Here is a 15,415-nt window from a genome sequence, read left to right on the forward strand (position 1 = left end):
AAAATAAATCACCACTTCAAGGTACTGTAATGAACTCATTATTTATTTATATTGTGTTAAACATACTGTATTCCAACTTCTCTATGGTTTATAAACTATTTTACTAGCCATAGATTCATCAAAATAAGCAAACAACACACGAAGAACAGAATCTGTCAAAAACAGAAAAGTCTGTAGTAATCTGGATCAAACGTATACTTCTGGAACTCATAAAATTCTCAAATAAATTTCTGGACCTGAGGAATTTATCTATTAATCATCTGCAAAAAGAATTAACTAAATATCACTTTCCAAATAAAAATTACAGCAGTTCTCGTGAGCGCTAAAGTTTCTGTTTTTTTACAGCAAGTTCAACAAGACTTTCCCCAAGTCTTCCCAACGGTTCTACTTGGCACAAACACTAATTAAACACAAAAAAACACAACCAAAACAGAGGCTAAATAATTTATTTATTACTAAACAGGAGCAAAAAGAAAGTAATAAAAATAAAAATTGGGTTGCCTCCCAACAAGCGCTATCGTTTAACGCCCCTAGCTAGGCACGATGATTTCAATGATGCTCACATAAAGGATAAGAATTGAAATATAAAGAGAGCATCATGAAGAATATTACTAGCACATTTAAGTCTAACCCACTTCCTATGCATAGGGATTTCGTGAGCAAACAACTTGTGGGAACAAGAATCAACTTGCATAGGAAAGCAAAACAAGCATAACTTCAAAATTTTAAGCACATAAAGAGGAAACTTGATATTATTGCAATTCCTACAAGCATATGTTACTCCCTCATAATAATTTTTAGTAGCATCATGAATGAATTCAACAATATAACCAGCACCTAAAGCATTCTATTCATGATCTACAAGCATAGAAAATTTACTACTCTCCACACAAGCAAAATTCTTCTCATGAATAATAGTGGGAGCAAACTCAACAAAATAACTATCATGTGATTGAAAATTAAGATCAAGATGACAATTTTCATGGTTATCATTATTCTTTTAAGCATACGTGTCATCACAATAATCATCATAGATAGGAGGCATGCTTTCATCGTAGTAAACTTGCTCATCAGAGCTTGGGGGACAAAAAATATCATCTTCATCAAACATAGCTTCCCCAAGCTTGTGGCTTTGCATATCATTAGCATCATGGATATTCAAGGAATTCATACTAACAACATTGCAATCATGCTCATCATTCAAATATTTAGTGCCAAACATTTTATAGATTTCTTCTTCTAGCACTTGAGCACAATTATCCTTTCCATCATACTCACGAAAGATATTAAAAAGGTGAAGAGTATGAGACAAACTCAATTCACTTTTTTATAGTTTTCTTTTATAAACTAAACTAGTGATAAAACAAGAAACTAAAAGACTCGATTGCAAGATCTAAAGATATACCTTCAAGCACTCACCTCCCCGGCAACGGCGCCAGAAAAGAGTTTGATGTCTACTACACAACCTTCTTCTTGTAGACGTTGTTGGGCCTCCAAGTGCAGAGGTTTGTAGGACAGTAGCAAATTTCCCTCAAGTGGATGACCTAAGGTTTATCAATCCGTAGGAGGCGTAGGATGAAGATGGTCTCTCTCAAGCAACCCTGCAACCAAATAACAAAGAGTCTCTTGTGTCCCCAACACACCCAATACAATGGTAAATTGTATACGTGCACTAGTTCGGCGAAGAGATGGTGATACAAGTGGTATATGGATAGTAGATAAAGGTATTTGTAATCTGAAATTATAAAAACAGCAAGGTAACTAATGATAAAAGTGAGCGTAAACGGTATTGCAATGCGTTGAAACAAGGCCTAGGGTTCATACTTTCACTAGTGCAAGTCCTCTCAACAATAATAACATAATTGGATCACATAACTATCCCTCAACATGCAACAAAGAGTCACTCCAAAGTCACTAATAGCGGAGAACGAACAAAGAGATTATGGTAGGGTACGAAACCACCTCAAAGTTATTCTTTCCAATCAATCTGTTGGGCTATTCCTATAAGTGTCACAAACAGCCCTAGAGTTCATACTAGAATAACACCTTAAGACACAAATCAACCAAAACCCTAATGTCACCTAGATACTCCAATGTCACCTCAAGTATCCGTGGGTATGATTATACGATATGCGTCGCACAATCTCAGATTCATCTATTCAACCAACACAAAGGACCTCAAAGAGTGCCCCAAAGTTTCTACCGGAGAATCACGACGAAAACGTGTGCCAACCCCTATGCATAGGTTCATGGGCGGAACCCGCAAGTTGATCACCAAAACATATATCAAGTGAATCACGTGATATCCCATTGTCACCACAGATATCCACGGCAAGACATACATCAAGTGTTCTCAAATCTTTAAAGACTCAATCCGATAAGATAACTTCAAAGGGGAAACTCAATTCATTACAAGAGAGAAGAGGGGGGAAGAAACATCATAGGATCCAAATATAATGGCAAAGCTCGCGATACATCAAGATCGTATCATCTCAAGAACACGAGAGAGAGAGAGAGATCAAACACATAGCTACTGGTACATACCCTCAGCCCCGAGGGAGAACTACTCCCTCCTCATCATGGAGAGCACCGGGATGATGAAGATGGCCACCGAAGAAGGATTCCCCCTCCGGCAGGGTGCCGGAACGGGTCTAGATTGGCTTTCGGTGGCTACGGAGGCTTCTGGCGGCAGAACTCCCGATCTATTGTGCCCACGGATGTTTTTAGGGTATATGGAGATATATAGGTGGAAGAAGTACGTCAGGGGGGCACGAGGGGCTCACGAGGGTGGAGGGCGCGCCCAGGGGGGTTGGTGTGCCCCCCTGCCTCGTGACCTCCTCACAGATCCCCCGACATGCACTCCAAGTCTATTGGGCTTCTTTCCTTCCAAAAATGAGTTCTGTGAAGTTTTAGGTCAATTGGACTCCGTTTGATTTTCCTTTTCTTCGAAACCGTAAAACAGGGTAAAAACAGAAACTGGCACTGGGCTCTAGGTTAATAAGTTAGTCCCAAAAATGATATAGAAGTGTATAATAAAGCCCCTAAACATTCAAAACAGTAGATAATATAGCATGGAGCCATCAAAAATTATAGATACGTTGGAGACGTATCAATAGAGCATAGCCAGACTATATGATTTTGTAGGGATAGCTTTCTTTGGCCATGTTATTTTGAGAAGACATAATTGCTTGGTTAGTATGCTTGAAGTATTATTGTTTTTATGTCAATATTAAACTTTTGTCTTGAATCTTTCGGATCTGAATATTCATGCCACAATAAAGAAAATTACATTGAAAATTATGTTAGGTAGCATTCCACCTCAAAAATTCTGTTTTTATCATTTACCTACTCGAGGACGAGCAGGAATTAAGCTTGGGGATGCTTGATACGTCTCCAACGTATCTATAATTTTTGAGTGTTCCATGCTATTATATTATCTGATTTGGATGTTTAATGGGCTTTATTATGCACTTCTATATTATTTTTGAGACTAATCTATTAACCGAAGGCCCAGTGCAAATTGCTGTTTTTTTCCTATTTCGGTGTTTCGCAGAAAAGGAATATCAAACGGAATCCAAACGGAATGAAACCTTCGCGAGGATATTTTTTGGAACAAACGCAATCCAGGATACTTGGAGTGGAGGTCAAGGAAGCCACGAGGTAGGGCGGTGCGCCCAGGGGGGCAGGCGCCCCCCCCCCCACCCTCGTGGGCCTCTCGTAGCTCCACCGACCTACTTCTTTCGCCTATATATACTCTTATACCCTGAAAACATCTAGGGGAGCCACGAAACCACTTTTCCACCACCGCAACCTTCTGTACTCGTGAGATCCCATCTGGGGACCTTTTTCGGTGATCTGCCGGAGGGGGATTTGAGCACGGAGGGCTTCTACATCAACACCATAGCCTCTCCGATGATGTGTGAGTAGTTTACCACAGACCTTCGGGTCCATAGTTATTAGCTAGATGGCTTCTTCTCTCTCTTTGGTTCTAAATACAAAGTTCTCCTCGATGTTCTTGGAGATCTATTCGATGTAATACTTTTTGCGGTGTGTTTGCCGAGATCCGATGAATTGTGGGTTTCTGATCAAGTTTATCTATGACCAATATTTGATTCTTCTCTGAATTCTTATATGCATGATTTGATATCTTTGCAAGTCTCTTTGAATTGTCAGTTTGGTTTGGCCTACTAGATTGATATTTCTTGCAATAGGAGAAGTGCTTAGCTTTGGGTTCAATCTTGCGGTGTCCTTTCCTAGTGACAGCAGGGGCACCAAGGCACGTATTGTTTCGTTGCCATCGAGGATAAAAAGATGGGGTTTATATCATATTGCTTGAGTTTATCCCTCTACATCATGTCATCTTGCCTAATGCATTACTCTGTTCTTATGAACTTAATACTCTAGATGCATGCTGGATAGCGGTCGATGTGTGGAGTAATAGTAGTAGATGCAGAATCATTTCGGTCTACTTGACACGGACGTGATGCCTATGTTCATGATCATGCCTAGATATTCTCATAACTATGCGTTTTTCTATCAATTGCTCGGCAGTAATTTGTTCACCCACCATAATATATGCTATCTTGAGAGAAGCCACTAGTGAAACCTATGGCCCCTGGGTCTACTTTACATCATATAAGTTTCCGATCTACAATTCTAGTTTACTATTTATTTTGCAATCTTTACTTTCCAATCTATACAAAAATACAAAAAATATTTATCTTATTATCTTTATCAGATCTCACTTTTGCAAGTGGCCGTGAAGGGATTGACAACCCCTTTATCGCGTTGGTTGCAAGGTTCTTATTTGTTTGTGCAGGTACTAGGCGACTTGCGTGTAGTCTCCTACTAGATTGATACCTTGGTTCTCAAAAACTGAGGGAAATACTTATGCTACTTTGCTGCATCACCCTTTCCTCTTCAAGGAAAAACCAACGCATGCTCAAGAGGTAGCGGGGAACAACGTGTGTTGTTATGCGGTTTGACCGATAAAGATCTTCGTAGAATATGTAGGAACCAATATGAGCATCCAGGTTCCGCTATTGGTTATTGACCGGAGATGAGTCTCGATCATGTCTACATAGTTCTCGAAGCCGTAGGGTCCGCACGCTTGACGTTCGATGACGATCGATATTATGAGTTTATGTGTTTTGATGTACCAAAGGTTGTTCGGAGTCCCGGATGTGATCACGGACATGACGAGGAGTCTCAAAATGGTCGACACATAAAGATTAATATATTGGACGGCTATATTCGGAAACCGGAAGTGTTCCGGTTGATTTCGGAGAAAACTGGAGTGTCGGAGGGTTGCCGGAACCCCCCCCCCCCGGGGGATCTAGTGGGCCTAGATGGGCCTTAGTGGAGAGAGAAAGAGAGAGGGGCTGCCAGGGCAGGCCGCACGCCTCCTCCTCCTTGGGTCCGAATTGGACTAGGAGGGGGGGTGCCCCCCCACTTTCCTTCCTCTCTCCCACTCCTTCCTTCCCCCTCCTAGTAGGACTAGGAAAGGAGGAATCCTGCTCCTACTAGGAGGAGGATTCCTCCCCTCCTTGGCACGCCCTAGGGTCGGTCGGCCTCCCCCTTGATCCTTTATATACGGGGGCAAGGGGTACCCTAGAACACACAAGTTGACATTTTTTAGCCGTGTGCGGTGCCCCCCTCCACCATAATCCACCTCGATCATATCGTGGCAGTGCTTAGGCGAAGCCCTGTTCCGGTAGCTTCATCATCACCGTCATCACGCCGTATTGCTGACGAAACTCTCCCTCAACACTCAGTTGGATCTAGAGTTCGCGGGACGTCACCGAGCTGAACATGTGTAGATCACGGAGGTGTCGTACCTTCGGTGCTAGGTTCGGTCGGATCGTGAAGACGTTCAACTACATCAACCGCGTTGTCATAAAGCTTTCGCTTACGGTCTACGAGGGTATGTAGACAACACTCTTCCCCTCTTGTTGCTATGCATCACCATGATAGATCTTGCGTGTGCATAGGATTTTTTTTGAAATTAGTGTGTTCCCCAACAGCGACTCTAACAAGAAGTGGGGCGGTTGGATGCTTGCAAAACACAGGACAGTATCTTACACCCAGCCTTCCGATGGGAGATCCTTCTTCCGTGGAGGCCGGGGTAGAGGAGGTGCACGAGGAAGAGGTCGGGAGATGAATTAAGGCAGGGGAGGAGTGGCAAACAACACTGACCCCGATCAGGGAAGAAAGCCCCCGAAGGAAGATGACCAAGGAGATGGTACAAAGGAATCCAAAGAGGAGTTGGCTCCAGAGAAAAGGGCCAACAATAAGAGGAACTCCGTTGAAAACACTCAGGGAGGAGAGAACAAAGCTATTGAACTCATGGAGAAGCGAGCGGAGGTGGGCTCGATGGTCCCGTTTGAAAAGACACGGCCGGGGATTCCTCCACTGCCCTCGGTTTATTTATCTCTGCGAAAAACAAACAAGAGGTCAAAGAAGGGTGCAGAACAGGATGTAGTTGTAGAAGAAGAACAAGGGAATAAGACAAGTAATGCTAGATCGACGGGCTCCTCTGAGGAGCGCCGCCGGGATCAATGAGTATCATTAGTTGGAATTGTCAAGGTGTGGGCAAAGCCTCAACAATTTGCGAGCTTCACGAAATCGCGAAGAAATTTGTCCCTACCTTCCTTTGTATAGTCGAAACTTAAGTAGACAGAGCAAGGGTGGAAAGTTTAGCTAGTTCTATAGGCTTTGATAATTGTTATGCTGTTAGCAGTGTTGGAAGGAGTGGAGGCATTGGTTTGTTCTGGAATAATGAAATAGATATTGAAAGTTTGGGTCATTCGGACTATCATTTGGGCTGTGGAGTTCAGGAAGGAGATCTTGATCCCTGGAGAGTGACAGTTGTGTATGGGGAGGCTCAAACTCACCTCAGATACCGGACATGGGATACAATGAAAAATATAGCATCGACAAGCCCTCTCCCATGGTTGTGTATTGGAGATTTTAACGAGGTTTTACGTCCAGAAGAACACGAAGGGATTGGAAAACATAGCAATGCGCAAATACAAGGTTTTCGGGACACAATTGATACCTGCATGTTGATGGACATTGGGTTCAAGGGACGCTTTTGGACTTTCGAGAAGAAGGTTTCAGGAGGCACATATACGCGAGTCAGACTAGACAGAGCCCTAGGGTCTACGGACTAGTGCGCCATGTTTCCCTTCGCTAGTCTTGCCCATGTCACCTCGGCCACATCCGATCATGGCAGTATACATCTTGCACTGAATAGGGGCGACGAGGCAAGGCAAGTAAAGAGCAGAATATTTTGTAATGAAGTTGCTTGGGAAACACATGAGGGCTTGAAGGATACTATTTTGTCTTCCTGGAATGCATCTGAGGCGGGAGACAGAGTAGCTGATTTGAAAGAAAAAGCTTCGGAACCTATCTAAGAGTCTTGGGGGCTGGGATAGAAGGACTTGCGGATCGGTGCGGAGGGAGATGAAATTGCTGAAAGAGGATCTTGAGAAAATCAGAAGCGACACTACACGCACGGGGTCTAGTCAGGCCGAGAGGAAACTAAATGAAAGGCTTGTTGAACTCTATCACGGGGAGGAGTTGTTATGGCGACAAAGGTCAAGAATAGAGTGGCTAACATCGGGTGACAGAAATACAAAGTTTTTTCATATGAGAGCGAGCATGAGGCGGAAGAAGAATATGATAAAGGCGCTGATGAATTCGTTGGGTACTCATGTGGATGATCCGAATGAGTTGAAGGAGATGGTAATAGAGTTCTATCAGAATTTATATACTTTAGAGGGGGTAACTAATATGCAATCGGTCTTGGATCATGTACCTCAAAAGGTCACCCCTAAAATGAATGTTATGCTTGTTGCGGATTATACCGGAGGAGGTAAAGACGATACTTTTTCAGATGTTTCCCACCAAGTCACCAGGGCCCGATGGTTTTCCAGCTCATTTTTATCAGAGACATTGGGATGTCTATGGAGATGAAGTGACTAGGGCAGTGCTCCGAATAATGAGAGGAGAAAAGAGTCCAGAGTGCATCAATGACACGTTTTAGTTTTAATTCTGAAGGTAATGAATCCATCTTTGTTATCTCAGTTCAGACATATAAGCTTGTGCAATGTTTTGTACAAAATTGCTTCGAAGGTGATTGCAAACAGGTTGAAGCAAATATTGCCAGAGATCATCTCAGAAGAACAGTCTGCTTTTGTTCCAGGCAGACTTATAACAGATAACATCATCACAGCTTATGGATGTCTGCATTTTATGAAAAGAAGTAAGGCAAAGGGCAATAGTAGCTGTGCTTTAAAACTTGATATGATGAAGGCTTATGACAGGTTAGAGTGGGACTACCTCAAAGCAATGATGGTGAAACCTGGTTTTGCTCCTGTGTGGGTAAGTATGGTAATGAAGATGATCACCTCTGTTTCTTTTTTAGTTCTTTTTAATGGAGAACATCTACAACAATTCAGACCTACGAGAGGTATTCGGCAGGGAGATCCGATCTCCCCGTATCTTTTCTTGATAGCAGCGGAGGGCCTTTCGTGCCTACTAAAATCCATTACTGAGTCGTCAGCTTTTGTGGGAGTTCAGGTGGCACCGACAGCACCAGTTGTCAACCATTTCCTCTTTGCTGATGATAGCATGCTGCTTTTCAAGGCGAGTATTGAGGGGGCAGAAATGGTGTCAAACTTTCTAGATGTTTATTGTAGTACTTCGGGACAGAGAGTAAGGCCCCGTTCGGAACTCCTCCATGATCCAGCTTCGTGAGAAGCCTGCTAGAAGCCAGCCGAACGGTTCAGATCCGAGAATTCAGCTCCTGGAGTTCGAGAAGCCCGCAGTGCAATTTTGTGGAGCAGCTCCGGCCCATCTTCGCAAAAACCAGAAGCGGGAGTTGCTCGAAATTACGCCGGATTGCCCTCCTGAAGTGCCATGCGCGAACCGTTTTCTCTCGCTAATAGCCTAGCCCGACGAGAGCGTGCTCAGCAAGACAGACACGAGCGACTCTGCTCTTGCAACCTTAGTTGCGGTGCCCCAGTCTGCCGCCGCGCCACCGCCAGTCCGCCGCCACGCTGCCGGCGGCCTAGAAACTCGGTCTCGCCCGCCGCTGCCGCCCTCGAAACTCGGCCTCGCCCTCCGCCCTCCGTTGGTCCCCGTCGGCAACCGGACGACCTGCTTCGTCCAACCTACAACAAGATCTAAGCTAGAGCCTTCCCCTAGCTCAAGGTGAGCAGCCACTTGGCCGAACATGCCAAGTCCATTTCCTGGCTGTGTACGCGAGAAGCTGTTTGCGCTAGCCGAACGCGAGGCTGCTCCAGCGAGAAGCTAGAAGCCAGCAAGATTTTGAGAAGCCAGCTAATCGGGAAGCTGGTGGACATCCGAACTGGGCCTAAACAATGACAATTCCTCAATATTTTTTAGTAAGGGTTTCCCTCAAGTGGTTCGTGATGGAATTAAAAACACTTTCAATGTTTATGATGAGCAGTTAACTGATAGATACTTGGGCATGCCTACGGACGTGGGACACTCAAAGAATGGAACTTTTAAATTCTTGAGGGATAGAGTATGGGAGAAGATTAAGGGGTGGATGGAGAAGCTTCTATCGTATGCAGGAAAGGAGGTGCTAATCAAGGCAGTAGCCCAAGCCATTTCGGTTTATTCCATGTCTTGCTTCAGATTACCTAGAGGCATTTGTGAGAGTATTACATCAATGATTAGGCAATTTTGGTGGGGCAGTGAGAGGGGGAAGAGAAAGCCCTGTTGGGTTCCATGGGACGTCTGTACAAGGCCGAAGCACTTGGGAGGCCTAGGGTTCCGAGATATAGAAATTTTCAACCTAGCACTCCTGACAAGGCAAGCATGGAGGATTATCCAGGAACCGCTATATTTAAGTGCCAGAGTACTGAAAGCAAAATATTTCCCAACAATCTCGTTTTTGGAAGCCGAGTTGGGTAGCAGTCCTTCACATATATGGAGGGAAATTCTTGTTGGGAAAGGAGCTCTTGTACAAGTGGTGATTAGAAGAATCGGGACTGGAGAAACAACAAGAGTATGGGAAGACAACTGGCTGCCTAGATCTGCGATGATGAAGCCGATGCTTTCTTTAGTGGTTGATAAACCTGTATGGATCTCGGAACTGATAGATACTACTTCTGCATCTTGGAAAGAAGAGATGGTGCGATCGGTGTCTCTCCCAGTGGATGCAGATATTATTCTGAAGATACCACTCTGTACTAGGAGAGTGGATGACTTTTGGGCCTGGGGAGAAGATGAGAGAGGTATTTTTTCAGTAAGATCGGCCTACAATTTCTTGGCGGGAATGAAAAGGGGCAATGACGAACTGATGCAGTCTGTTGGTGGCCGATCAAATTTTATGGAGGATGAAAGGGCTTGGACCTCGATGTGGAATATGAAGATACCATAAAAAATAAAGGTGTTCCTTTGGAGATTGGGCCATGAGACCAAACCCACGGGAGATCTGTTGCAGCACCGAAAAATGTCAACCACAAAGATATGTCCTTTTTGCACAGCCGAGGATAGCTGGAAGCATGCATTGATCGATTGTGTAATGGTGAGGAGTATATGGTCATTATGTTCCGAAGAAGCAGTGGAAGTCTTGGTAGAAAATATGTCTAGTCTATGAGTGCAAAGAACTGGTTGTTTATGATCCATGAAGCATTGTCGCATGAGGATTTCACCCGTGTGGTGGTTACCTTGTGGGCAGTTTGGCGAGCCTGACGAAGAGCGGTTCATGAAGACATTTTCGAGACCCCGTTCGTGACTAACTATTTTGTCAATAATTTTATCAGAGACATTCGGATCTTGGAGAAAGACAAACCAATTCGGGCAAGGAATATTGGGGTTCGGCAAGTTGAGTGGATTCCTCCACCAGAGGGCTATGTAAAAATAAATACGGAGGCGGCAGTAGCGACAGCAGGCTCGTTTGGTGCGGCATCGGCTGTATGTCGTGCTCGAGAAGGCAAGTTCTTGGGAGCATCTGTCATAACTGTAAAATTCTTATCATATGTAGCTACGTTGGAGGCGCTGGCGATCCGGGAAGGTCAATCATTGGCAGAGGATTTATATGTCAATCGCATTTACATTGCTTCAGATTGCAAGACGGTGGTTGATGATATTGGGAAGAACTCAAAGTCAGCGTATGGTGCTATTTTACATGAAATTATAGGTCGTTCCAGCTTTTTCAATTCTTGTAATATAGTTCATGAGTTCAGGAGCTTGAATTTCGAGGTTCACAATCTCGCTAAGTTTGCTTTAAATCTTGGGTTTGGACGCCATATTTGGTTGGGCCTCCCTGGGGATCTAGTTTTCTTACCTATAAACATTTTGGATTCTGAATAAAGCTTGGCGAGATTGTCTCAAAAAAGACTAAACATGGGCAAGTCAAAAAAATGTAAGAGTTTCTAAAAAATAGTGTAAGAAGTAATGAAACAACACAGGGAAAAAACAGGACAAATCTTGACAAAAAAAACCAATGGTCCAAAAAATGACTTACCTAAATTTAAAATATCAGGTGACTTGATTATATAAAAATTCGGTGTTGCTAAATATCAGTTGGCCGAGACTGGGCCAAGTCTCAATCGATGATATATTCGTGAGATCTTGTATGAAGATTCATAGAAAAAAATAGTTTTCTATTTTTTTTATCTAGTATCATACTTATTACTTGATTGAGACTTGGTTAAGTCACTTGATTGAGATCTAGCCACACCCATAAAAATAAGGTGTGGCTAGGTGTCAGTCAACTGAGACTTAACCAAGTTTTAGTCAAGTGATATAATACATAAGAAGAAAAAAAGGAAAAACTAAAATAAATATTTCTGCATGAATCTCTATGCCAGATCAAAAGAATATAGCATCGACTGAGACATAATGAAGTCTCAGTCGACTGAGACTTATCAAACTATAAAAGTTAACAATAACAAGTATGTAAATGATGTGGTAAACTTTATAGTAACATATTGCAAAAAAGCACAATTTCTATGCGAAAAACATAATTCTAAGGAATAATGAATGAGTGGCATTGGTATTACCTTCAATAAGAAATAATATAAAAACTAATGAAAAAATGTGCGTACAACTTACACAAAAATTGCGCTTTTTTAGAATATGTAAGAATAAACATGTAACAGTGGATTTTTTGCAAAATGAAAGAGTTGTGTAAGAACAAAATAAATTAGTGGAATTGGTATTACCTTCAAAAAAGAAAGAATTTGAAATTAAAACTAAAGAAATCAAAATAATGAAGTTTTATAGGGAAGAATGAATTAGTGGTATTGATGTTAACCTTTAAGAAGAAGAAAAAGGGGGAAAAGAAAAAAAACAATGACAAAATTTACACACAACTTACACTTTTTATAATATGCAAGAGCAAGCCTGTCCTAGTGAATTTTTCACAAAAAAACAAGTTTTCTAAGAAGGTATGAATTAGTGGCATTGGTATTACCATTAAAGACAAAACTAAAAGAAATAAACACTCAAACAAAATCAAAATAATGAAGTTTTTTTCTAAAAAAGAATGAATTAGTAGCTTCGGTATTACCCGTTAACATGGAAGAAAATGAAACTAAAACTAAAACAAAATCAGAATAATGAAGTTTTTAAGAAAGAATGAATTAGTGCCATATGTATTATCCATTAAGAAGAAAGAAAACGATAAATAATAAACAAATAATCACAAAATTTTCACACAACTTAAATAGAATCGCACTTTTTTATAATATACAAGAATAGACATATAATAGTGGAATTTAGGCAAAAGGAAAGTTTCCTAAGAACTAATGAATTACTTGTATTGGTGTTACCATTAAACAAGAAAAAAATGAAATAAAAGCTAAAAAATAAAAATAAATTCTTTCTAAGAAATAATGGACTAGTGGCTATGATATTACCATTTAAGTAGAAAAAATAAAATAAAACTAAAAAATCAATTCAATTATATTTTGTAAGGACGAATGAATTACTGGCATTGGTATTAAAATTTATGAGGAAAGAAAATAAACAAATGACAAACAATGATAAAATCGCACACAAAATTTTGTTTTTTTTCAAATATGCAAGAATAAGTATATAGTGTTGTAATTTTCAACAAAAAATCTAAAAAGGAATGAATCAGTGGCATTGGTATTACTCTTAAAAAAGTAAAAAAAAATAAACAACAACTAAATGGGAAAAATTATGAGGAAGAATGAACTTGCAACATTGGTATTATCCTTTATATAAAAACTTGCACACAACTTTACACTAAAATTTTACTATGCAAAGAATAATCATATAATAGTGCAATTTGTTCATAAATTTTGTATTATTTGTGTGTTTACATTTACACTCACACAACATCCGAAAATACCCACAAAAGAAAATAAACGACTAATAAGTAAAAATAAAAAATAGAACGAAAAACAAACAAAAACAGAAATAAAAAAAAGAACAAAGCGAGGGAGGGAATGAATTGACCGACCCAAATATGTGGTCAGTAGAAAAAGGCTAAACCAACTCAGAGAACATAATAGGAAATAAGGAAGCACAAATCTCAAACCAGAAATCAATGTCCAAAAATATCAACAGACCCAAAATCAATTTTCAGCCGACTTACATATAGCTTAAATTATGCCAAAAATATTCATACCCGTAATAACCATGTAAAAAAGAAAACCCGACTGAAAAATATAAAGAAAAGCAAAAGCGAAACACATAAAAAAACAGGCATGTGTCACGGGCTTCAAGCCCAATAGAAAAAACTGCTTACCCAAACAGGGGCAAGTCAAAAATTCAACCTAAGTAAAAAAATTGACTTACCCCGGACAGGGGCAAGTCAAAAGATAATGTAAGAGTTTCTAAAAACAACGGTGTAAGCAATAATGAAACAACACGGGAGGAAAAGCAGCACAAATCTTGACAAAAGAAAATCAGAGGTCCAAAAAATGACTTGCCTAAATTTAAAATATCAGGCGACTTGATTATATAAAAATTCGGTGTTGTTAAATATCAGTTGATCGAGACTTGGTCAAGTCTCAACCGATGATATATTCGTTAGATCTTGTATGGAGATTCGTGCAAAATTCTCTTTTTAGTTGTTTTTTTTATTTCCTTTTTTATCTAGTATAATATTACTTGATTGAGGCTTGGTTAAGTCCCACTCGATTGATATCTAGCCACACCCATAAAAATTAGGATGTGACTAGGTCTCAGTCGACTGAAACCTAACCAAGTCTCAATTAAGTTATATATTATATATAAGAAGAAAAAAAGAAAAACTAAAAGGAATTTTTTTGCATGAATCTAAATGCTAGATCAAAAGAATAGAGCATCGACCGAGACATAACGAAGTCTCAGTCGACTGAGACTTAGCAAAATTGTAAAAATTAACAAGAACAGGTAGGTAAATGATGTGTTTAACTTTACAAATTGACTAATTCACATTTAGATGTTTTTTAGTTATGTCACATCTAAATTGTCCACCATAAGTTTAGAGGCTGCAAGATTCGTGCAAATCTGTTTTTTTATGTTGTTGTGTCTCGCGCGCGTGTTGGTGTGCCTTTGCATCACGTTCGCTTTGTGCCCGTTGACTTTGTGTCGAGCGCTCGCTGGTGTGGGTCATGTGGGCTATGGGCAACGATTCCCCTTTTCATCTCAAGCCAGTGCACTTTAGAATCGGAGTTTTTTTTTGCTTGTGAATTGGAGTTTGTTCTCGCGAGGAAAAATATACTTTTCTCGATTTGATTTTTATTTTTTTTGTTTTTCCTTCTTTACTAATTTGTTTTAAATTCATGGACTTTATTTAATGGGATTTGCTAATTCTCATCGACATGACATTTGGCAATGTCTTATATAAGTTTCTGATCGTTCGATCTGTTTGTCTTAAATGTTGTGCAAATATTGATTGTGGGTTGTTTTGTCGTGTGCGTTCCGTGCCGCGTCATGCATTCCATGTCCACTTGTCTGCCCGTTCGTGCATGCATCTTTTGTTGGGCAATTTTCGCTGCGTGATTAGCCGTTTAAATTTGTTTATAAATTGGAGAGCTGAACAGTTGGGGGGCCGTTTGCTTATTTGTTTTTCATGTTCTAGTGAAGGATGTTATTTATTTATATTTTCTAGTTTCCATTTATTTCATTTCTTTTTATTTTTTCGTTTGACTTTCCCTTTTTTTCTTTTACTTATCCTTCCTAAATTCAAGAACCTTTTTTCATTCTGCCATCTGTTCACTTTAAATGTCGCCAAAAAATTGATCTTGTCGTTTTTTCGAGCGAGACCCATGCGTTTGGTATCTACTTGTCAGCCCGTTTGCCCGTGCGTCTTTTGTTGTCCTTCGTGAAGCATTGAGGCCCGATAGGACTTTACTTAGTGAGCCGCTTTAATATTTTGTGTATTGGGGTTTATTTTGTGCGTTGTAGATTTTTTGTGGAC

This window comes from Triticum urartu, chromosome 1A (assembly GCF_056163025.1).
Source record: "Triticum urartu cultivar PI428250 chromosome 1A, HENAU_Tu73, whole genome shotgun sequence".
In the NCBI taxonomy this organism is placed as follows: Eukaryota; Viridiplantae; Streptophyta; class Magnoliopsida; order Poales; family Poaceae; genus Triticum; species Triticum urartu.